Raw genomic sequence first — 25,634 nt, 5'->3', positions numbered from 1 at the left:
ATGATCCCTACAGCCACCATAATCCATACAGTCAACACGATCCTTTAAGGTACCATGCTCCCTACTTCTATGATCCTTACAGCTATTGTGCAATCTACAGTCACCATGATCTCTACAGTCACCATGATTCCTAGTCACCATGATCCTTACATTCACCATGATCCCTACAGTCACCATGATCCTTACAGTCACCATGATCCCTAGTCACCATGATCCTTACATTCACCATGATCCCTACAGTCACCATGATTCCTAGTCACTATGATCCCTACATTTACCATGATCCACATAGTCACCATGATCCCTAGTCACCATGATCTCTACAGTCACATGATCCCTAGTCACTATGATCCTTACAATCACCATGATCCCTACAGTCACCATGATCCCTAGTCACCATGATTCCTATAGTCACCATGATCCCTACAGTCACCATGATCCTTACAGTCACCATGATCCCTACAGTCACCATGATCCCTAGTCACCATGATTCCTATAGTCACCATGATCCCTACAGTCACCATGATCCTTACAGTCACCATGATCCCTACAGTCACCATGATCCCTAGTCACCATGATCCCTCGAGTCACCATGATCCTTACAATCACCATGATCCTTACAGTCACCATGATCCCTACAGTCACCATGATCCCTCGAGTCACCATGATCCTTACAGTCACCATGATCCTTAGTCACCATGATCCCTACAGTCACCATGATCCCTACAGTCACCATGATCCTTACAGTCACCATGATCCCTACAGTCACCATGATTCTTACATTCACCATGATTCTTACATTCACCATGATCCCTACAGTCACCATGATTCTTACAGTCACCATGATCCCTACAGTCACCATGATCCCTACAGTCACCATGATCCTTACAGTCACCATGATCCCTACAGTCACCATGATTCTTACATTCACCATGATCCCTACAGTCACCATGATTCTTACATTCACCATGATTCTTACATTCACCATGATCCCTACAGTCACCATGATTCTTACATTCACCATGATCCCTACAGTCACCATGATCCTTACAGTCACCATGATCCCTACAGTCACCATGATTCTTACATTCACCATGATCCCTACAGTCACCATGATTCTTACATTCACCATGATCCTTACAGTCACCATGATCCCTACAGTCACCATGATCCTTACAGTCACCATGATCCTTACAGTCACCATGATCCCTACAGTCACCATGATTCTTACATTCACCATGATCCCTACAGTCACCATGATTCTTACATTCACCATGATCCCTACAGTCACCATGATCCTTACAGTCACCATGATCCCTACAGTCACCATGATTCTTACATTCACCATGATCCCTACAGTCACCATGATTCTTACATTCACCATGATCCTTACAGTCACCATGATCCCTACAGTCACCATGATCCCTACAGTCACCATGATCCTTACAGTCACCATGATCCCTACAGTCACCATGATCCCTAGTCACCATGATTCCTATAGTCACCATGATCCCTACAGTCACCATGATCCTTACAATCACCATGATCCTTACAGTCACCATGATCCCTACAGTCACCATGATCCCTCGAGTCACCATGATCCTTACAGTCACCATGATCCTTAGTCACCATGATCCCTACAGTCACCATGATCCCTACAGTCACCATGATCCTTACAGTCACCATGATCCCTACAGTCACCATGATTCTTACATTCACCATGATTCTTACATTCACCATGATCCCTACAGTCACCATGATTCTTACAGTCACCATGATCCCTACAGTCACCATGATCCCTACAGTCACCATGATCCTTACAGTCACCATGATCCCTACAGTCACCATGATTCTTACATTCACCATGATCCCTACAGTCACCATGATTCTTACATTCACCATGATTCTTACATTCACCATGATCCCTACAGTCACCATGATTCTTACATTCACCATGATCCCTACAGTCACCATGATCCTTACAGTCACCATGATCCCTACAGTCACCATGATTCTTACATTGACCATGATCCCTACAGTCACCATGATTCTTACATTCACCATGATCCTTACAGTCACCATGATCCCTACAGTCACCATGATCCTTACAGTCACCATGATCCTTACAGTCACCATGATCCCTACAGTCACCATGATTCTTACATTCACCATGATCCCTACAGTCACCATGATTCTTACATTCACCATGATCCCTACAGTCACCATGATCCTTACAGTCACCATGATCCCTACAGTCACCATGATTCTTACATTCACCATGATCCCTACAGTCACCATGATTCTTACATTCACCATGATCCTTACAGTCACCATGATCCCTACAGTCACCATGATCCTTACAGTCACCATGATCCCTACAGTCACCATGATTCTTACATTCACCATGATCCCTACAGTCACCATGATTCTTACATTCACCATGATTCTTACATTCACCATGATCCCTACAGTCACCATGATTCTTACATTCACCATGATCCTTACATTCACCATGATCCCTACAGTCACCATGATCCCTACAGTCACCATGATCCCTACAGTCACCATGATCCTTACAGTCACCATGATCCCTACAGTCACCATGATTCTTACATTCACCATGATCCCTACAGTCACCATGATTCTTACATTCACCATGATTCTTACATTCACCATGATCCCTACAGTCACCATGATTCTTACATTCACCATGATCCCTACAGTCACCATGATCCTTACAGTCACCATGATCCCTACAGTCACCATGATTCTTACATTGACCATGATCCCTACAGTCACCATGATTCTTACATTCACCATGATCCTTACAGTCACCATGATCCCTACAGTCACCATGATCCTTACAGTCACCATGATCCTTACAGTCACCATGATCCCTACAGTCACCATGATTCTTACATTCACCATGATCCCTACAGTCACCATGATTCTTACATTCACCATGATCCCTACAGTCACCATGATCCTTACAGTCACCATGATCCCTACAGTCACCATGATTCTTACATTCACCATGATCCCTACAGTCACCATGATTCTTACATTCACCATGATCCTTACAGTCACCATGATCCCTACAGTCACCATGATCCCTACAGTCACCATGATCCTTACAGTCACCATGATCCCTACAGTCACCATGATCCCTAGTCACCATGATTCCTATAGTCACCATGATCCCTACAGTCACCATGATCCTTACAATCACCATGATCCTTACAGTCACCATGATCCCTACAGTCACCATGATCCCTCGAGTCACCATGATCCTTACAGTCACCATGATCCTTAGTCACCATGATCCCTACAGTCACCATGATCCCTACAGTCACCATGATCCTTACAGTCACCATGATCCCTACAGTCACCATGATTCTTACATTCACCATGATTCTTACATTCACCATGATCCCTACAGTCACCATGATTCTTACAGTCACCATGATCCCTACAGTCACCATGATCCCTACAGTCACCATGATCCTTACAGTCACCATGATCCCTACAGTCACCATGATTCTTACATTCACCATGATCCCTACAGTCACCATGATTCTTACATTCACCATGATTCTTACATTCACCATGATCCCTACAGTCACCATGATTCTTACATTCACCATGATCCCTACAGTCACCATGATCCTTACAGTCACCATGATCCCTACAGTCACCATGATTCTTACATTGACCATGATCCCTACAGTCACCATGATTCTTACATTCACCATGATCCTTACAGTCACCATGATCCCTACAGTCACCATGATCCTTACAGTCACCATGATCCTTACAGTCACCATGATCCCTACAGTCACCATGATTCTTACATTCACCATGATCCCTACAGTCACCATGATTCTTACATTCACCATGATCCCTACAGTCACCATGATCCTTACAGTCACCATGATCCCTACAGTCACCATGATTCTTACATTCACCATGATCCCTACAGTCACCATGATTCTTACATTCACCATGATCCTTACAGTCACCATGATCCCTACAGTCACCATGATCCTTACAGTCACCATGATCCCTACAGTCACCATGATTCTTACATTCACCATGATCCCTACAGTCACCATGATTCTTACATTCACCATGATTCTTACATTCACCATGATCCCTACAGTCACCATGATTCTTACATTCACCATGATCCTTACATTCACCATGATCCCTACAGTCACCATGATCCCTACAGTCACCATGATCCCTACAGTCACCATGATCCCTACAGTCACCATGATTCTTACAGTCACCATGATCCCTACAGTCACCATGATTCTTACAGTCACCATGATCCCTACAGTCACCATGATCCCTACAGTCACCATGATCCTTACAGTCACCATGATCCCTACAGTCACCATGATTCTTACAGTCACCATGATCCCTACAGTCACCATGATTCTTACATTCACCATGATTCTTACAGTCACCATGATCCCTACAGTCACCATGATCCTTACAGTCACCATGATCCCTACAGTCACCATGATTCTTACAGTCACCATGATCCCTACAGTCACCATGATTCTTACATTCACCATGATCCTTACAGTCACCATGATCCCTACAGTCACCATGATCCTTACAGTCACCATGATCCTTACAGTCACCATGATCCCTACAGTCACCATGATTCTTACATTCACCATGATCCCTACAGTCACCATGATTCTTACATTCACCATGATCCCTACAGTCACCATGATCCTTACAGTCACCATGATCCCTACAGTCACCATGATTCTTACATTCACCATGATCCCTACAGTCACCATGATTCTTACATTCACCATGATCCTTACAGTCACCATGATCCCTACAGTCACCATGATCCTTACAGTCACCATGATCCCTACAGTCACCATGATTCTTACATTCACCATGATCCCTACAGTCACCATGATTCTTACATTCACCATGATTCTTACATTCACCATGATCCCTACAGTCACCATGATTCTTACATTCACCATGATCCTTACATTCACCATGATCCCTACAGTCACCATGATCCCTACAGTCACCATGATCCCTACAGTCACCATGATTCTTACAGTCACCATGATCCCTACAGTCACCATGATCCCTACAGTCACCATGATCCCTACAGTCACCATGATCCTTACAGTCACCATGATCCCTACAGTCACCATGATTCTTACAGTCACCATGATCCCTACAGTCACCATGATTCTTACATTCACCATGATCCTTACAGTCACCATGATCCCTACAGTCACCATGATCCTTACAGTCACCATGATCCCTACAGTCACCATGATTCTTACATTCACCATGATCCCTACAGTCACCATGATTCTTACATTCACCATGATTCTTACATTCACCATGATCCCTACAGTCACCATGATTCTTACATTCACCATGATCCTTACATTCACCATGATCCCTACAGTCACCATGATCCCTACAGTCACCATGATCCCTACAGTCACCATGATCCCTACAGTCACCATGATTCTTACAGTCACCATGATCCCTACAGTCACCATGATCCCTACAGTCACCATGATCCTTACAGTCACCATGATCCCTACAGTCACCATGATTCTTACATTCACCATGATCCCTACAGTCACCATGATTCTTACATTCACCATGATTCTTACATTCACCATGATCCCTACAGTCACCATGATTCTTACATTCACCATGATCCCTACAGTCACCATGATCCTTACAGTCACCATGATCCCTACAGTCACCATGATTCTTACATTCACCATGATCCCTACAGTCACCATGATTCTTACATTCACCATGATCCTTACAGTCACCATGATCCCTACAGTCACCATGATCCTTACAGTCACCATGATCCTTACAGTCACCATGATCCCTACAGTCACCATGATTCTTACATTCACCATGATCCCTACAGTCACCATGATTCTTACATTCACCATGATCCCTACAGTCACCATGATCCTTACAGTCACCATGATCCCTACAGTCACCATGATTCTTACATTCACCATGATCCCTACAGTCACCATGATTCTTACATTCACCATGATCCTTACAGTCACCATGATCCCTACAGTCACCATGATCCCTACAGTCACCATGATCCTTACAGTCACCATGATCCCTACAGTCACCATGATCCCTAGTCACCATGATTCCTATAGTCACCATGATCCCTACAGTCACCATGATCCTTACAATCACCATGATCCTTACAGTCACCATGATCCCTACAGTCACCATGATCCCTCGAGTCACCATGATCCTTACAGTCACCATGATCCTTAGTCACCATGATCCCTACAGTCACCATGATCCCTACAGTCACCATGATCCTTACAGTCACCATGATCCCTACAGTCACCATGATTCTTACATTCACCATGATTCTTACATTCACCATGATCCCTACAGTCACCATGATTCTTACAGTCACCATGATCCCTACAGTCACCATGATCCCTACAGTCACCATGATCCTTACAGTCACCATGATCCCTACAGTCACCATGATTCTTACATTCACCATGATCCCTACAGTCACCATGATTCTTACATTCACCATGATTCTTACATTCACCATGATCCCTACAGTCACCATGATTCTTACATTCACCATGATCCCTACAGTCACCATGATCCTTACAGTCACCATGATCCCTACAGTCACCATGATTCTTACATTGACCATGATCCCTACAGTCACCATGATTCTTACATTCACCATGATCCTTACAGTCACCATGATCCCTACAGTCACCATGATCCTTACAGTCACCATGATCCTTACAGTCACCATGATCCCTACAGTCACCATGATTCTTACATTCACCATGATCCCTACAGTCACCATGATTCTTACATTCACCATGATCCCTACAGTCACCATGATCCTTACAGTCACCATGATCCCTACAGTCACCATGATTCTTACATTCACCATGATCCCTACAGTCACCATGATTCTTACATTCACCATGATCCTTACAGTCACCATGATCCCTACAGTCACCATGATCCTTACAGTCACCATGATCCCTACAGTCACCATGATTCTTACATTCACCATGATCCCTACAGTCACCATGATTCTTACATTCACCATGATTCTTACATTCACCATGATCCCTACAGTCACCATGATTCTTACATTCACCATGATCCTTACATTCACCATGATCCCTACAGTCACCATGATCCCTACAGTCACCATGATCCCTACAGTCACCATGATTCTTACAGTCACCATGATCCCTACAGTCACCATGATTCTTACAGTCACCATGATCCCTACAGTCACCATGATTCTTACAGTCACCATGATCCCTACAGTCACCATGATTCTTACAGTCACCATGATTCTTACAGTCACCATGATCCCTACAGTCACCATGATCCCTACAGTCACCATGATTCTTACAGTCACCATGATCCCTACAGTCACCATGATTCTTACAGTCACCATGATCCCTACACCCACTACAGCACTCATCTTGGGATCCAAATAAAGAAAAACGCAAAATTAATTGACAAATTACAAAAATTGTGACATGTAATTTGCAAAGTGACAACATTTTCTCTGGATCCAACCTGTAGGTTTCACTTTTAGTTTCCGAATATAACTGGTTTTCACTGGTTAAGCTGGTTTTATGTTCCTTTGTAGAGGGCTGCAGATTATTGCTCCTTTCTGAGCGCGGCTGTCATGTTCTGCAGATTTCATATATTCTGAATCCACCAACAACCTGAGCGGCTTCCTACAATGAAGAACAGTTTGCTGAACCGCAAAAGTGACTACTAGCCTCAATGTAAACTCGGGAGCAACTGACCTGTACGGCTGCAATGTGCCCAGTACCGTGGCCCTAACGGGCCCCAAATCTCAATCTGATTTACATACAATAATAGATAAAAACAAATTACTATTTGAAGAGAACATGTCAGCTGTTCAGACACAGTACATCTTTATATTGTTTTGTAATGTTCCTCAGTTATTCCTCCTGAAAACGTATCAATAAGTGAGAAAATTCCAGTGACTATTCAGCTTGTAGCCCTACATTCACTACAGTGTCAGAGTGTGTAAGACTCCACCTTATTGACAAGCAGGGGGCTCCCCCTAGTGGTGACTGCAGACAGGATCTTATCATGTATCTCTGTATACAGGGAGCTCCCCCTAGTGGTGACTGCAGACAGGATCTTATCATGTATCTCTGTATACAGGGAGCTCCCCCTAGTGGTGGCTGCAGACAGGATCTTATCATGTATCTCTGTATACAGGGAGCTCCCCCTAGTGGTGACTGCAGACAGGATCTTATCATGTATCTCTGTATACAGGGAGCTCCCCCTAGTGGTGGCTGCAGACAGGATCTTATCATGTACAGTGGGGCAAAAAAGTATTTAGTCAGTCAGCAATAGTGCAAGTTCCACCACTTAAAAAGATGAGAGGCGTCTGTAATTTACATCATAGGTAGACCTCAACTATGGGAGACAAACTGAGAAAAAAAAAATCCAGAAAATCACATTGTCTGTTTTTTTAACATTTTATTTGCATATTATGGTGGAAAATAAGTATTTGGTCAGAAACAAAATTTCATCTCAATACTTTGTAATATATCCTTTGTTGGCAATGACAGAGGTCAAACGTTTTCTGTAAGTCTTCACAAGGTTGCCACACACTGTTGTTGGTATGTTGGCCCATTCCTCCATGCAGATCTCCTCTAGAGCAGTGATGTTTTTGGCTTTTCGCTTTGCAACACGGACTTTCAACTCCCTCCAAAGGTTTTCTATAGGGTTGAGATCTGGAGACTGGCTAGGCCACTCCAGGACCTTGAAATGCTTCTTACGAAGCCACTCCTTCGTTGCCCTGGCGGTGTGCTTTGGATCATTGTCATTTTGAAAGACCCAGCCATGTTTCATCTTCAATGCCCTTGCTGATGGAAGGAGGTTTGCACTCAAAATCTCACGATACATGGCCCCATTCATTCTTTCATGTACCCGGATCAGTCGTCCTGGCCCCTTTGCAGAGAAACAGCCCCAAAGCATGATGTTTCCACCACCATGCTTTACAGTAGGTATGGTGTTTGACGGATGCAACTCAGTATTCTTTTTCCTCCAAACACGACAAGTTGTGTTTCTACCAAACAGTTCCAGTTTGGTTTCATCAGACCATACGACATTCTCCCAAAACTCCTCTGGATCATCCAAATGCTCTCTAGCAAACTTCAGACGGGCCCGGACATGTACTGGCTTAAGCAGTGGGACACGTCTGGCACTGCAGGATCTGAGTCCATGGTGGCGTAGTGTGTTACTTATGGTAGGCCTTGTTACATTGGTCCCAGCTCTCTGCAGTTCATTCACTAGGTCCCCCCGCGTGGTTCTGGGATTTTTGCTCACCGTTCTTGTGATCATTCTGACCCCACGGGGTGGGATTTTGCGTGGAGCCCCAGATCGAGGGAGATTATCAGTGGTCTTGTATGTCTTCCATTTTCTAATTATTGCTCCCACTGTTGATTTCTTCACTCCAAGCTGGTTGGCTATTGCAGATTCAGTCTTCCCAGCCTGGTGCAGGGCTACAATTTTGTTTCTGGTGTCCTTTGACAGCTCTTTGGTCTTCACCATAGTGGAGTTTGGAGTCAGACTGTTTGAGGGTGTGCACAGGTGTCTTTTTATACTGATAACAAGTTTAAACAGGTGCCATTACTACAGGTAATGAGTGGAGGAAAGAGGAGACTCTTAAAGAAGAAGTTACAGGTCTGTGAGAGCCAGAAATCTTGATTGTTTGTTTCTGACCAAATACTTATTTTCCACCATAATATGCAAAAAAAATGATAAAAAAACAGAAAATGTGATTTTCTGGATTTTTTTTTCTCAGTTTGTCTCCCATAGTTGAGGTCTACCTATGATGTAAATTACAGACGCCTCTCATCTTTTTAAGTGGTGGAACTTGCACTATTGCTGACTGACTAAATACTTTTTTGCCCCACTGTATCTCTGTATTCAGGGAGCTCCCCCTAGTGGTGGCTGCAGACAGGATCTTATCACGTATCTCTGTATTCAGGGAGCTCCCCCTAGTGGTGGCTGCAGACAGGATCTTATCATGTATCTCTGTATTCAGGGAGCTCCCCCTAGTGGTGGCTGCAGACAGGATCTTATCATGTATCTCTGTATACAGGGAGCTCCCCCTAGTGGTGGCTGCAGACAGGATCTTATCATGTATCTCTGTATACAGGGGGCTCCCCCTAGTGGTGACTGCAGACAGGATCTTATCATGTATCTCTATATACAGGGAGCTCCCCCTAGTGGTGGCTGCAGACAGGATCTTATCATGTATCTCTGTATACAGGGAGCTCCCCCTAGTGGTGGCTGCAGACAGGATCTTATCATGTATCTCTGTATACAGGGAGCTCCCCCTAGTGGTGGCTGCAGACAGGATCTTATCATGTATCTCTGTATACAGGGGGCTCCCCCTAGTGGTGACTGCAGACAGGATCTTATCATGTATCTCTATATACAGGGAGCTCCCCCTAGTGGTGGCTGCAGACAGGATCTTATCATGTATCTCTGTATACAGGGAGCTCCCCCTAGTGGTGGCTGCAGACAGGATCTTATCATGTATCTCTGTATACAGGGAGCTCCCCCTAGTGGTGGCTGCAGACAGGATCTTATCATGTATCTCTGTATACAGGGAGCTCCCCCTAGTGGTGGCTGCAGACAGGATGTTATCATGTATCTCTGTATACAGGGAGCTCCCCCTAGTGGTGGCTGCAGACAGGATCTTATCATGTATCTCTGTATAAGGGAGCTCCCCCTAGTGGTGACTGCAGACAGGATCTTATCATGTATCTCTGTATACAGGGAGCTCCCCCTAGTGGTGGCTGCAGACAGGATCTTATCATGTATCTCTGTATACAGGGAGCTCCCCCTAGTGGTGACTGCAGACAGGATCTTATCGTGTATCTCTGTATACAGGGAGCTCCCCCTAGTGGTGGCTGTAGACAGGATCTTATCGTGTATCTCTGTATACAGAGAGCTCCCCCTAGTGGTGACTGCAGACAGGATCTTATCATTTATCTCTGTATACAGGGAGCTCCCCCTAGTGGTGGCTGCAGACAGGATCTTATCATGTATCTCTGTATAAGGGAGCTCCCCCTAGTGGTGACTGCAGACAGGATCTTATCATGTATCTCTGTATACAGGGAGCTCCCCCTAGTGGTGGCTGCAGACAGGATCTTATCATGTATCTCTGTATACAGGGGGCTCCCCCTAGTGGTGACTGCAGACAGGATCTTATCATGTATCTCTATATACAGGGAGCTCCCCCTAGTGGTGGCTGCAGACAGGATCTTATCATGTATCTCTGTATACAGGGAGCTCCCCCTAGTGGTGGCTGCAGACAGGATCTTATCATGTATCTCTGTATACAGGGAGCTCCCCCTAGTGGTGACTGCAGACAGGATCTTATCATGTATCTCTGTATACAGGGAGCTCCCCCTAGTGGTGGCTGCAGACAGGATCTTATCATGTATCTCTGTATACAGGGGGCTCCCCCTAGTGGTGACTGCAGACAGGATCTTATCATGTATCTCTATATACAGGGAGCTCCCCCTAGTGGTGGCTGCAGACAGGATCTTATCATGTATCTCTGTATACAGGGAGCTCCCCCTAGTGGTGGCTGCAGACAGGATCTTATCATGTATCTCTGTATACAGGGAGCTCCCCCTAGTGGTGGCTGCAGACAGGATCTTATCATGTATCTCTGTATACAGGGGGCTCCCCCTAGTGGTGACTGCAGACAGGATCTTATCATGTATCTCTATATACAGGGAGCTCCCCCTAGTGGTGGCTGCAGACAGGATCTTATCATGTATCTCTGTATACAGGGAGCTCCCCCTAGTGGTGGCTGCAGACAGAATCTTATCATGTATCTCTGTATACAGGGAGCTCCCCCTAGTAGTGGCTGCAGACAGGATCTTATCATGTATCTCTGTATACAGGGAGCTCCCCCTAGTGGTGGCTGCAGACAGGATCTTATCATGTATCTCTGTATACAGGGAGCTCCCCCTAGTGGTGGCTGCAGACAGGATGTTATCATGTATCTCTGTATACAGGGAGCTCCCCCTAGTGGTGGCTGCAGACAGGATCTTATCATGTACAGTGGGGCAAAAAAGTATTTAGTCAGTCAGCAATAGTGCAAGTTCCACCACTTAAAAAGATGAGAGGCGTCTGTAATTTACATCATAGGTAGACCTCAACTATGGGAGACAAACTGAGAAAAAAAAAATCCAGAAAATCACATTGTCTGTTTTTTTAACATTTTATTTGCATATTATGGTGGAAAATAAGTATTTGGTCAGAAACAAAATTTCATCTCAATACTTTGTAATATATCCTTTGTTGGCAATGACAGAGGTCAAACGTTTTCTGTAAGTCTTCACAAGGTTGCCACACACTGTTGTTGGTATGTTGGCCCATTCCTCCATGCAGATCTCCTCTAGAGCAGTGATGTTTTTGGCTTTTCGCTTTGCAACACGGACTTTCAACTCCCTCCAAAGGTTTTCTATAGGGTTGAGATCTGGAGACTGGCTAGGCCACTCCAGGACCTTGAAATGCTTCTTACGAAGCCACTCCTTCGTTGCCCTGGCGGTGTGCTTTGGATCATTGTCATTTTGAAAGACCCAGCCATGTTTCATCTTCAATGCCCTTGCTGATGGAAGGAGGTTTGCACTCAAAATCTCACGATACATGGCCCCATTCATTCTTTCATGTACCCGGATCAGTCGTCCTGGCCCCTTTGCAGAGAAACAGCCCCAAAGCATGATGTTTCCACCACCATGCTTTACAGTAGGTATGGTGTTTGACGGATGCAACTCAGTATTCTTTTTCCTCCAAACACGACAAGTTGTGTTTCTACCAAACAGTTCCAGTTTGGTTTCATCAGACCATACGACATTCTCCCAAAACTCCTCTGGATCATCCAAATGCTCTCTAGCAAACTTCAGACGGGCCCGGACATGTACTGGCTTAAGCAGTGGGACACGTCTGGCACTGCAGGATCTGAGTCCATGGTGGCGTAGTGTGTTACTTATGGTAGGCCTTGTTACATTGGTCCCAGCTCTCTGCCGTTCATTCACTAGGTCCCCCCGCGTGGTTCTGGGATTTTTGCTCACCGTTCTTGTGATCATTCTGACCCCACGGGGTGGGATTTTGCGTGGAGCCCCAGATCGAGGGAGATTATCAGTGGTCTTGTATGTCTTCCATTTTCTAATTATTGCTCCCACTGTTGATTTCTTCACTCCAAGCTGGTTGGCTATTGCAGATTCAGTCTTCCCAGCCTGGTGCAGGGCTACAATTTTGTTTCTGGTGTCCTTTGACAGCTCTTTGGTCTTCACCATAGTGGAGTTTGGAGTCAGACTGTTTGAGGGTGTGCACAGGTGTCTTTTTATACTGATAACAAGTTTAAACAGGTGCCATTACTACAGGTAATGAGTGGAGGAAAGAGGAGACTCTTAAAGAAGAAGTTACAGGTCTGTGAGAGCCAGAAATCTTGATTGTTTGTTTCTGACCAAATACTTATTTTCCACCATAATATGCAAAAAAAATGATAAAAAAACAGAAAATGTGATTTTCTGGATTTTTTTTTCTCAGTTTGTCTCCCATAGTTGAGGTCTACCTATGATGTAAATTACAGACGCCTCTCATCTTTTTAAGTGGTGGAACTTGCACTATTGCTGACTGACTAAATACTTTTTTGCCCCACTGTATCTCTGTATTCAGGGAGCTCCCCCTAGTGGTGGCTGCAGACAGGATCTTATCACGTATCTCTGTATTCAGGGAGCTCCCCCTAGTGGTGGCTGCAGACAGGATCTTATCATGTATCTCTGTATTCAGGGAGCTCCCCCTAGTGGTGGCTGCAGACAGGATCTTATCATGTATCTCTGTATACAGGGAGCTCCCCCTAGTGGTGGCTGCAGACAGGATCTTATCATGTATCTCTGTATACAGGGGGCTCCCCCTAGTGGTGACTGCAGACAGGATCTTATCATGTATCTCTATATACAGGGAGCTCCCCCTAGTGGTGGCTGCAGACAGGATCTTATCATGTATCTCTGTATACAGGGAGCTCCCCCTAGTGGTGGCTGCAGACAGGATCTTATCATGTATCTCTGTATACAGGGGGCTCCCCCTAGTGGTGACTGCAGACAGGATCTTATCATGTATCTCTATATACAGGGAGCTCCCCCTAGTGGTGGCTGCAGACAGGATCTTATCATGTATCTCTGTATACAGGGAGCTCCCCCTAGTGGTGGCTGCAGACAGGATCTTATCATGTATCTCTGTATACAGGGAGCTCCCCCTAGTGGTGGCTGCAGACAGGATCTTATCATGTATCTCTGTATACAGGGAGCTCCCCCTAGTGGTGGCTGCAGACAGGATGTTATCATGTATCTCTGTATACAGGGAGCTCCCCCTAGTGGTGGCTGCAGACAGGATCTTATCATGTATCTCTGTATAAGGGAGCTCCCCCTAGTGGTGACTGCAGACAGGATCTTATCATGTATCTCTGTATACAGGGAGCTCCCCCTAGTGGTGGCTGCAGACAGGATCTTATCATGTATCTCTGTATACAGGGAGCTCCCCCTAGTGGTGACTGCAGACAGGATCTTATCGTGTATCTCTGTATACAGGGAGCTCCCCCTAGTGGTGGCTGTAGACAGGATCTTATCGTGTATCTCTGTATACAGAGAGCTCCCCCTAGTGGTGACTGCAGACAGGATCTTATCATTTATCTCTGTATACAGGGAGCTCCCCCTAGTGGTGGCTGCAGACAGGATCTTATCATGTATCTCTGTATAAGGGAGCTCCCCCTAGTGGTGACTGCAGACAGGATCTTATCATGTATCTCTGTATACAGGGAGCTCCCCCTAGTGGTGGCTGCAGACAGGATCTCATCATGTATCTCTGTATACAGGGAGCTCCCCCTAGTGGTGACTGAAGACAGGATCTTATCATGTATCTCTGTATACAGGGAGCTCCCCCTAGTGGTGGCTGCAGACAGGATCTTATCGTGTATCTCTGTATACAGGGAGCTCCCCCTAGTGGTGGCTGCAGACAGGATCTTATCGTGTATCTCTGTATACAGGGAGCTCCCCCTAGTGGTGGCTGCAGACAGGATCTTATCATGTATCTCTGTATACAGGGAGCTCCTCGTAGTGGTGGCTGCAGACAGGATCTTATCATGTATCTCTGTATTCAGGGAGCTCCCCCTAGTGGTGGCTGCAGACAGGATCTTATCATGTATCTCTGTATACAGGGAGCTCCCCCTAGTGGTGACTGCAGACAGGATCTTATCATGTATCTCTGTATTCAGGGAGCTCCCCCTAGTGGTGGCTGCAGACAGCATCTTATCATGTATCTCTGTATTCAGGGAGCTCCCCCTAGTGATGGCTGCAGACAGGATCTTATCGTGTATCTCTGTATACAGGGAGCTCCCCCTAGTGGTGACTGCAGACAGGATCTTATCATGTATCTCTGTATACAGGGAGCTCCCCCTAGTGGTGACTGCAGACAGGATCTTATCATGTATCTCTGTATTCAGGGAGCTCCCCCTAGTGATGGCTGCAGACAGGATCTTATCGTGTATCTCTGTATACAGGGAGCTCCCCCTAGTGGTGGCTGCAGACAGGATCTTATCATGTATCTCTGTATACAGGGAGCTCCCCCTAGTGGTGGCTGCAGACAGGATCTTATCATGTATCTCTGTATACAGGGAGCTCCCCCTAGTGGTGGCTGCAGACAGGATCTTATCATGTATCTCTGTATACAGGGGGCTCCCCCTAGTGGTGACTGCAGACAGGATCTTATCATGTATCTCTATATACAGGGAGCTCCCCCTAGTGGTGGCTGCAGACAGGATCTTATCATGTATCTCTGTATACAGGGAGCTCCCCCTAGTGGTGGCTGCAGACAGGATCTTATCATGTATCTCTGTATACAGGGAGCTCCCCCTAGTGGTGGCTGCAGACAGGATCTTATCATGTATCTCTGTATACAGGGAGCTCCCCCTAGTGGTGGCTGCAGACAGGATGTTATCATGTATCTCTGTATACAGGGAGCTCCCCCTAGTGGTGGCTGCAGACAGGATCTTATCATGTATCTCTGTATAAGGGAGCTCCCCCTAGTGGTGACTGCAGACAGGATCTTATCATGTATCTCTGTATACAGGGAGCTCCCCCTAGTGGTGACTGCAGACAGGATCTTATCGTGTATCTCTGTATACAGGGAGCTCCCCCTAGTGGTGGCTGTAGACAGGATCTTATCGTGTATCTCTGTATACAGAGAGCTCCCCCTAGTGGTGACTGCAGACAGGAGCTTATCATGTATCTCTGTATACAGGGAGCTCCCCCTAGTGGTGGCTGCAGACAGGATCTTATCATGTATCTCTGTATAAGGGAGCTCCCCCTAGTGGTGACTGCAGACAGGATCTTATCATGTATCTCTGTATACAGGGAGCTCCCCCTAGTGGTGGCTGCAGACAGGATCTCATCATGTATCTCTGTATACAGGGAGCTCCCCCTAGTGGTGACTGAAGACAGGATCTTATCATGTATCTCTGTATACAGGGAGCTCCCCCTAGTGGTGGCTGCAGACAGGATCTTATCGTGTATCTCTGTATACAGGGAGCTCCCCCTAGTGGTGGCTGCAGACAGGATCTTATCGTGTATCTCTGTATACAGGGAGCTCCCCCTAGTGGTGGCTGCAGACAGGATCTTATCATGTATCTCTGTATACAGGGAGCTCCCCCTATTGGTGGCTGCAGACAGGATCTTATCATGTATCTCTGTATACAGGGAGCTCCTCGTAGTGGTGGCTGCAGACAGGATCTTATCATGTATCTCTGTATACAGGGAGCTCCCCCTAGTGGTGGCTGCAGACAGGATCTTATCATGTATCTCTATATACAGGGAGCTCCCCCTAGTGGTGGCTGCAGACAGGATCTTATCATGTATCTCTGTATACAGGGAGCTCCCCCTAGTGGTGGCTGCAGACAGGATCTTATCATGTATCTCTGTATACAGGGAGCTCCCCCTAGTGGTGGCTGCAGACAGGATCTTATCATGTATCTCTGTATACAGGGAGCTCCCCCTAGTGGTGGCTGCAGACAGGATCTTATCATGTATCTCTGTATAAGGGAGCTCCCCCTAGTGGTGACTGCAGACAGGATCTTATCATGTATCTCTGTATACAGGGAGCTCCCCCTAGTGGTGGCTGCAGACAGGATCTTATCGTGTATCTCTGTATACAGGGAGCTCCCCCTAGTGGTGGCTGCAGACAGGATCTTATCATGTATCTCTGTATACAGGGAGCTCCCCCTAGTGGTGGCTGCAGACAGGATCTTATCATGTATCTCTGTATACAGGGGGCTCCCTCTAGTGGTGGCGGCAGACAGGATCTTATCATGCATCTCTGTATACAGGGAGCTCCCCCTAGTGGTGGCTGCAGACAGGATCTTATCATGTATCTCTGTATACAGGGAGCTCCCCCTAGTGGTGGCTGCAGGCAGGATCTTATCATGTATCTCTGTATACAGGGAGCTCTCCCTAGTGGTGGCTGCAGACAGGATCTTATCATGTATCTCTGTATACAGGGAGCTCCCCCTAGTGGTGGCTACAGACAGGATCTTATCATGTATCTCTGTATAAGGGAGCTCCCCCTAGTGGTGGCTGCAGACAGGATCTTATCCTGTATCTCTGTATACAGGGAGCTCCCCCTAGTGGTGGCTGCAGGCAGGATCTTATCATGTATCTCTGTATACAGGGAGCTCCCCCTAGTGGTGACTGCAGACAGGATCTTATCATGTATCTCTGTATAAGGGAGCTCCCCCTAGTGGTGGCTGCAGACAGGATCTTATCATGTATCTCTGTATACAGGGAGCTCCCCCTAGTGGTGGCTGCAGGCAGGATCTTATCATGTATCTCTGTATACAGGGAGCTCCCCCTAGTGGTGGCTGCAGACAGGATCTTATCATGTATCTCTGTATACAGGGAGCTCCCCCTAGTGGTGGCTGCAGACAGGATCTTATCATGTATCTCTGTATAAGGGAGCTCCCCCTAGTGGTGGCTGCAGACAGGATCTTATCATGTATCTCTGTATACAGGGAGCTCCCCCTAGTGGTGGCTGCAGGCAGGATCTTATCATGTATCTCTGTATACAGGGAGCTTCCCCTAGTGGTGACTGCAGACAGGATCTTATCATGTATCTCTGTATACAGGGAGCTCCCCCTAGTGGTGGCTGCAGACAGGATCTTATCATGTATCTCTGTATACAGGGAGCTCCCCCTAGTGGTGGCTGCAGACAGGATCTTATCATGTATCTCTGTATACAGGGAGCTCCCCCTAGTGGTGGCTGCAGACAGGATCTTATCATGTATCTCTGTATACAGGGAGCTCCCCCTAGTGGTGTCTGCAGACAGGATCTTATAATGTATCGTTGTATACAATGAGCTCCCCCTAGTGGTATCTGCAGACAGGATCTTATCATGTATCTCTGTATACAGGGAGCTCACCCTAGTGGTGTCTGCAGACAGGATCTTATCATGTATCTCTGTATACAGGGAGCTCCCCCTAGTGGTGTCTGCAGACAGGATCTTATCATGTATCTCTGTATACAGGGAGCTCCCCCTAGTGGTGACTGCAGACAGGATCTTATCATGTATCTCTGTATACAGGGAGCTCCCCCTAGTGGTGTCTGCAGACTGGATCTTATCATGTACCTCTGTATACAGGGAGCTCCCCCTAGTGGTGTCTGCAGACAGGATCTTATCATGTATCTCTGTATACGGGGAGCTCCCCCTAGTGGTGACTGCAGACTGGATCTTATCATGTATCTCTGTATACAGGGAGCTCCCCCTAGTGGTGACTGCAGACAGGATCTTATCATGTATCTCTGTATACAGGGAGCTCCCCCTAGTGGTGACTGGAGACAGAATCTTATCATGTATCTCTGTATACAGGGAGCTCCCCCTAGTGGTGACTGGAGACAGAATCTTATCATGTATCTCTGTATACAGGGAGCTCCCCCTAGTGGTGGCTGCAGACAGAATCTTATCATGTATCTCTGTATACAGGAAGCTCCCCCTAGTGGTGACTGCAGACAGGATGTTATCATGTATCTCTGTATACAGGAAGCTCCCCCTAGTGGTGGCTGCAGACAGGATCTTATCATGTATCTCTGTATACAGGGAGCTCCCCCTAGTGGTGGCTGCAGACAGGATCTTATCATGTATCTCTGTATACAGGGAGCTCCCCCTAGTGGTGGCTGCAGACAGAATCTTATCATGTATCTCTGTATACAGGAAGCTCCCCCTAGTGGTGACTGCAGACAGGATGTTATCATGTATCTCTGTATACAGGGAGCTCCCCCTAGTGGTGGCTGCAGACAGGATCTTATCATGTATCTCTGTATACAGGGAGCTCCCACTAGTGGTGACTGCAGACAGGATCTTATCATGTATCTCTATATACAGGGAGCTCCCCCTAGTGGTGACTGCACAGGATGTTATCATGTATCTCTGTATACAGGGAGCTCCCCCTAGTGGTGGCTGCAGAAAGGATCTTATCATGTATCTCTGTATACAGGGAGCTCCCACTAGTGGTGACTGCAGACAGGATCTTATCATGTATCTCTATATACAGGGAGCTCCCCCTAGTGGTGACTGCAGACAAGATCTTATCATGTATCTCTGTATACAGGGAGCTCCCACTAGTGGTGACTGCAGACAGGATCTTATCATGTATCTCTGTATACAGGGAGCTCCCTCTAGTGGTGACCGCAGACAGAATCTTATCGTGTATCTCTGTATACAGGGAGCTCCTCCTAGTGGTGACTGCAGACAGGATCTTATCATGTATCTCTGTATACAGGGAGCTCCCCCTAGTGGTGGCTGCAGACAGGATCTTATCATGTACCTCTGTATACAGGGAGCTCCCACTAGTGGTGACTGCAGACAGGATCTTATCATGTATCTCTGTATACAGGGAGCTCCCCCTAGTGGTGACTGCAGACAGGATCTTATCATGTACCTCTGTATACAGGGAGCTCCCACTAGTGGTGACTGCAGACAGGATCTTATCATGTATCTCTGTATACAGGGAGCTCCCCCTAGTGGTGACTGCAGACAGGATCTTATCATGTATCTCTGTATACAGGGAGCTCCCACTAGTGGTGGCTGCAGACAGAATCTTATCATGTATCTCTGTATACAAGGAGCTCCCACTAGTGGTGACTGCAGACAGGATCTTATCATGTATCTCTGTATACAGGGAGCTCCCCCTAGTGGTGACTGCAGACAGGATCTTATCATGTATCTCTGTATACAGGGAGCTCCCCCTAGTGGTGACTGCAGACAGTAACTTATCATGTATCTCTGTATACAAGGAGCTCCCCCTAGTGGTGGCTGCAGACAGGATCTTATCATGTATCTCTGTATACAGGGAGCTCCCACTAGTGGTGGCTGCAGACAGGATCTTATCATGTGTCTCTGTATACAGGGAGCTCCCCCTAGTGGTGTCTGCAGACAGGATCTTATCATGTGTCTCTGTATACAGGGAGCTCCCACTAGTGGTGACTGCAGACAGGATCTTATCATGTATCTCTATATACAGGGAGCTCCCCCTAGTGGTGGCCGCAGACAGGATCCTATCATGTATCTCTGTATACAGGGAGCTCCCCCTAGTGGTGGCTGCAGACAGGATCTTATCATGTGTCTCTGTATACAGGGAGCTCCCACTAGTGGTGGCCGCAGACAGGGTCTTATCATGTATCTCTGTATACAGGGAGCTCCCCCTAGTGGTGGCTGCAGACAGGATCTTATCATGTATCTCTGTATACAGGGAGTTCCCCCTAGTGGTGACTGCAGACAGGATCTTATCATGTATCTCTATATACAGGGAGCTCCCCCTAGTGGTGACTGCAGACAGGATCTTATCATGTATCTCTATATACAGGGAGTTCCCCCTAGTGGTGGCTGCAGACAGGATCTTATCATGTATCTCTGTGTACAGGGAGCTCCCCGTAGTGGTGACTGCAGACAGGATCTTATCATGTATCTCTATATACAGGGAGCTTCCCCTAGTGGTGACTGCAGACAGGATCTTATCATGTATCTCTATATACAGGGAGTTCCCCCTAGTGGTGGCTGCAGACAGGATCTTATCCTGTATGTCTGTATACAGGGAGCTCCCCCTAGTGGTGGCTGCAGACAGGATCTTATCATGTATCTCTGTATACAGGGAGCTCCCCCTAGTGGTGACTGCAGTCAGGATCTTATCATGTATCTCTGTATACAGGGAGCTCCCCCTAGTGGTGACTGCAGACAGGATCTTATTACGTATCTCTGTATACAGGGAGCTCCCCCTAGTGGTGACTGCAGACAGGATCTTATCATGTATCTCTATATACAGGGAGCTCCCCCTAGTGGTGACTGCAGACAGGATCTTATCATGTATCTCTATATACAGGGAGCTCCCCGTAGTGGTGACTGCAGACAGGATCTTATCCTGTATGTCTGTATACAGGGAGCTCCCCCTAGTGGTGGCTGCAGACAGGATCTTATCATGTATCTCTGTATACAGGGAGCTCCCCCTAGTGGTGACTGCAGACAGGATCTTATCCTGTATGTCTGTATACAGGGAGCTCCCCCTAGTGGTGGCTGCAGACAGGATCTTATCCTGTATGTCTGTATACAGGGAGCTCCCCCTAGTGGTGGCTGCAGACAGGATCTTATCATGTATCTCTGTATACAGGGAGCTCCCCCTAGTGGTGACTGCAGTCAGGATCTTATCATGTATCTCTGTATACAGGGAGCTCCCCCTAGTGGTGACTGCAGACAGGATCTTATTACGTATCTCTGTATACAGGGAGCTCCCCCTAGTGGTGACTGCAGACAGGATCTTATCATGTATCTCTGTATACAGGGAGCTCCCTTTAGTCTCTGTGGTTACATAGAACGCTTGGGGCTGCAGCCTCCTATTCTCACTGTTCAGGTTCCAGATTTCCTTTCCTGCTTTCTGATTCACACCTGTGTGACGAGAACCGAGTACACGCAGGTACAGATGATGGGACAGACATGAGAACACCAGGAGTCTTTTCCCATCAGTGCTGGAACTTGTAGTTCTTAAAGTCTGCACATTGCTGAGTTAAAGCTTTTACGATATATCTTACCTGGGCTCTTGGCATTGAAGGTTCCCCCGGACAGTGATCTCTGCTCTGTTCACCGGCGCCGTCTCCGGAGAACACACAAGTTATTTTCACTTTCTGTTCTCTCTGGATGAGCGCCCTCTGCTGGTGACGAGTGTGATATTCTCCAGATACTGGGCGGCGTGTGCGAGATACCGAACCCAGTATCTAATCCTATCCTGAGCCGTGTATCTAATCCTCTCCTGTGTGATACTGACTGCTGAGCCGTGTATCTAATCCTCTCCTGTGTGATACTGTCTGCTGAGCCGTGTATCTAATCCTCTCCTGTGTGATACTGTCTGCTGAGCCGTGTATCTAATCCTCTCCTGTGTGATACTGTCTGCTGAGCCGTGTATCTAATCCTCTCCTGTGTGATACTGACTGCTGAGCCGTGTATCTAATCCTCTCCTGTGTGATACTGACTGCTGAGCTGTGTATCTAATCCTCTCCTGTGTGATACTGTCTGCTGAGCCGTGTATCTAATCCTCTCCTGTGTGATACTGACTGCTGAGCCGTGTATCTAATCCTTTCCTGTGTGATACTGACTGCTGAGCCGTGTATCTAATCCTATCCTGTGTGATACTGTCTGCTGAGCCGTGTATCTAATCCTCTCCTGTGTGATACTGACTGCTGAGCCGTGTATCTAATCCTGACCTGTGTGATACTGTCTGCTGAGCCGTGTATCTAATCCTATCCTGTGTGATACTGTCTGCTGAGCCGTGTATCTAATCCTCTCCTGTGTGATACTGTCTGCTGAGCCGTGTATCTAATCCTCTCCTGTGTGATACTGACTGCTGAGCCGTGTATCTAATCCTTTCCTGTGTGATACTGACTGCTGAGCCGTGTATCTAATCCTATCCTGTGTGATACTGTCTGCTGAGCCGTGTATCTAATCCTCTCCTGTGTGATACTGACTGCTGAGCCGTGTATCTAATCCTGACCTGTGTGATACTGTCTGCTGAGTCGTGTATCTAATCCTCTCCTGTGTGATACTGACTGCTGAGCTGTGTATCTAGTCCTCTCCTGTGTGATACTGACTGCTGAGCCGTATATCTAATCCTCTCCTGTGTGATACTGACTGCTGAGCCGTGTATCTAATCCTCTCCTGTGTGATACTGACTGCTGAGCCGTGTATCTAGTCCTCTCCTGTGTGATACTGACTGCTGAGCTGTGTATCTAATCCTCTCCTGTGTGATACTGACTGCTGAGCCGTGTATCTAGTCCTCTCCTGTGTGATACTGACTGCTGAGCCGTATATCTAATCCTCTCCTGTGTGATACTGACTGCTGAGCCGTGTATCTAATCCTCTCCTGTGTGATACTGACTGCTGAGCCGTGTATCTAATCCTCTCCTGTGTGATACTGACTGCTGAGCCGTGTATCTAATCCTATCCTGTGTGATACTGACTGCTGAGCCGTGTATCTAATCCTGACCTGTGTGATACTGACTGCTGAGCCGTGTATCTAATCCTCTCCTGTGTGATACTGACTGCTGAGCCGTATATCTAATCCTCTCCTGTGTGATACTGACTGCTGAGCTGTGTATCTAGTCCTCTCCTGTGTGATACTGACTGCTGAGCTGTGTATCTAATCCTCTCCTGTGTGATACTGTCTGCTGAGCCGTGTATCTAATCCTCTCCTGTGATACTGTCTGCTGAGCCGTGTATCTAATCCTCTCCTGTGTGATACTGACTGCTGAGCTGTGTATCTAATCCTCTCCTGTGTGATACTGACTGCTGAGCTGTGTATCTAATCCTCTCTTGTGTGATACTGACTGCTGAGCCGTGTATCTAATCCTCTCCTGTGTGATACTGACTGCTGAGCCGTGTATCTAATCCTATCCTGTGTGATACTGTCTGCTGAGCCGTGTATCTAATCCTATCCTGTGTGATACTGACTGCTGAGCCGTGTATCTAATCCTCTCCTGTGTGATACTGACTCCTGAGCCGTGTACCCAATCCCGTCCTGTGTGATACTGTCTGCTGAGCCGTGTATCTAATCCCGTCCTGTGTGATACTGTCTGCTGAGCCTTGTATGTAATCTTCTCCTGTGTGATACTGGCTGCTGAGCCGTGTATCTAATCCTCTCCTGTGTGATACTGTCTGCTGAGCCGTGTATCTAATCCTCTCCTGTGTGATACTGGCTGCTGAGCCGTGTATCTAATCCTCTCCTGTGTGATACTGACTGCTGAGCCGTGTATCTAATCCTCTCCTGTGTGATACTGACTGCTGAGCCGTGTATCTAATCCTCTCCTGTGTGATACTGACTGCTGAGCTGTGTATCTTATCCCGTCCTGTGTGATACTGACTGCTGAGCCGTGTATCTAATCCCGTCCTGTGTGATACTGACTGCTGAGCCGTGTATCTAATCCTCTCCTGTGTGATACTGTCTGCTGAGCCGTGTATCTAATCCTCTCCTGTGTGATACTGACTGCTGAGCCGCATATCTAATCCTATCCTGTGTGATACTGACTGCTGAGCCATGTATCTAATCCTCTCCTGTGTGATACTGTCTGCTGAGCCGTGTATCTAATCCTCTCCTGTGTGATACTGACTGCTGATCCGTGTATCTAATCCTATACAGTGTGATACTGACTGCTGAGCCGTGTATCTAATCCTATCCTGTGTGATACTGTCTGCTGAGCCGTGTATCTAATCCTATCCTGTGTGATACTGTCTGCTGAGCCGTGTATCTAATCCTCTCTTGTGTGATACTGACTGCTGAGCCGTGTATCTAATCCTCTCCTGTGTGATACTGACTGCTGAGCCGTGTATCTAATCCTCTCCTGTGTGATACTGTCTGCTGAGCCATGTATCTAGTCCTATCCTGTGTGATACTGACTGCTGAGCCATGTATCTAATCCTCTCCTGTGTGATACTGACTGCTGAGCCGTGTATCTAATCCTATCCTGTGTGATACTGTCTGCTGAGCCGTGTATCTAATCCTATCCTGTGTGATACTGTCTGCTGAGCCATGTATCTAATCCTATCCTGTGTGATACTGACTGCTGAGCCATGTATCTAATCCTCTCCTGTGTGATACTGTCTGCTGAGCCGTGTATCTAATCCTCTCCTGTGTGATACTGACTGCTGAGCCGTGTATCTAATCCTCTTCTGTGTGATATTGTCTGCTGAGCCATGTATCTAATCCTCTCCTGTGTGATACTGACTGCTGAGCTGTGTATCTAATCCTCTCCTGTGTGATACTGACTGCTGAGCTGTGTATCTAATCCTCTCCTGTGTGATACTGACTGCTGAGCCGTGTATCTAATCCTCTCCTGTGTGATACTGACTGCTGAGCTGTGTATCTAATCCTCTCCTGTGTGATACTGACTGAGCTGTGTATCTAATCCTCTCCTGTGTGATACTGACTGCTGAGCCG

The 25,634-nt window shown here is 46.8% G+C and overlaps 1 protein-coding gene across 1 annotated transcript in view; it reads right to left on the bottom strand.

Moving 5' to 3' along the window:
* LOC138645630 (up-regulator of cell proliferation-like) overlaps positions 1-22,308 on the bottom strand; it is a 29,428-nt gene extending 7,120 nt beyond the window's left edge. Inside the window, exon 1 of the mRNA XM_069735076.1 lies at positions 22,240-22,308. The gene's annotated coding sequence lies outside the window, so the exon portion shown is untranslated. The remainder of the gene's footprint in view (positions 1-22,239) is intronic.
* Positions 22,309-25,634: the final 3,326 nt, after the last annotated feature.

The sequence above is a fragment of the Ranitomeya imitator genome, chromosome 7 (assembly GCF_032444005.1).
Source record: "Ranitomeya imitator isolate aRanImi1 chromosome 7, aRanImi1.pri, whole genome shotgun sequence".
Classification (NCBI taxonomy): domain Eukaryota; kingdom Metazoa; phylum Chordata; class Amphibia; order Anura; family Dendrobatidae; genus Ranitomeya; species Ranitomeya imitator.
The sequence above is the reverse complement of the archived record's forward strand: the minus strand, read 5'-3'. Positions and strand labels throughout refer to the sequence as shown.